The 1,089-nt window shown below is 42.1% G+C and overlaps 1 long non-coding RNA gene across 1 annotated transcript; it reads right to left on the bottom strand.

Annotated features, from left to right (window-relative positions):
- Positions 1-265: 265 nt before the first annotated feature.
- LOC103095790 (uncharacterized) lies at positions 266-567 on the bottom strand. The gene is made up of 2 exons (XR_461135.2): positions 479-567; positions 266-365 (listed from the first exon to the last, which is right to left on the bottom strand). It is a non-coding gene; the product is annotated as an uncharacterized LOC103095790 (long non-coding RNA).
- Between the last annotated feature and the right edge of the window lie 522 nt (positions 568-1,089).

Below are 1,089 nucleotides of genomic sequence, written 5' to 3'. Positions count from 1 at the left end.
GAGCTCCTTCCACATGGCCCCCATCTCTTAGGCCTGCCTCCTCCCTGAACTCCTCCAGAGTTGAGCATCAGCACTTTCAGGAAGATGGGTCACCCCATTGTGGCATGACTGCTCCTGGGCTGCCATTTCCCTCTGCCTTCCTTCCCTACTCCCACCGGCATCCCAGGACCTCCTTACTTACCCACGGAATTTGCCCCGGCACAATTTTCACTAGTTATGGCTCTGCCTCCAAATGATTCATTTATAAAGTAACAAGCAAGACAGCTTTGAAAGTTCCACGATGAATTTATTATATACTTACGGCGCCTAAAAGGAGGCTCTCCATAATAGAAATTGGCAGTTTGGTGAACAATCCTCTTTCTAATCTGAAAAATGAACATCCGTAAAAGTGTTCTTTTTAGTGGGTGTCTGCTACGTTCAGAATTTTTTAAAATGGAAAAATTAAATAAAATTAAAATAGAGTAACCAGGTAACCAACCTTGAGTTCAAGCCCCATCACTGAGGACTCTCAGAGAACAGACGCAAGTACGAGTCTCCTCATTCTAAGTCCTTTCAGAGTGTCCTGAAGATTCAAGGAAGAGGGATATAAATCACTGGAAGCAGTCAACCCTCTACCCCCCTCAAGTCAATTAAATCGTCAACAGTGATTTCCTAATCAGTCAACAAGAGTTTATGAAGTAATACAGACACCTTGGAGGACCTTGGACAGCTCTTTAACCTTCTTGGGCCTCAGTCCATCCCTAGATCTACAATCACCTCCCCTTCTCTTTTTAGTCTATTCAGTTTCTGCCTCTCCTTCTTTTCCGCTCATGGGATCTCTATGGAGCACCTAGTAGATGCCAGGCAGGTTGGCATAGTGGCTGGAGCGCTGAACTCAAGTCCCACCCCCTCATTGACAGCATGAGCTGCATGACCTTCTCAATGCTCTATCCAGTCAGTATATACATTGTTCTTGTGGCCTGTTAGCCTGATTCTGTATCACCTATGCATTAATAGTAATTAATTTAATTAATAATTATTATATATAATAAATAATAAAATAAATTATAATTAATTAATTAAGTTAATCCAAAATTGGACTCATGATCT

The sequence above is a fragment of the Monodelphis domestica genome, chromosome 2 (genome assembly GCF_027887165.1).
Source record: "Monodelphis domestica isolate mMonDom1 chromosome 2, mMonDom1.pri, whole genome shotgun sequence".
Lineage (NCBI taxonomy): Eukaryota > Metazoa > Chordata > Mammalia > Didelphimorphia > Didelphidae > Monodelphis > Monodelphis domestica.
Note: the sequence above shows the minus strand (reverse complement) of the source record. Positions and strands in the feature narration are given on the sequence as shown.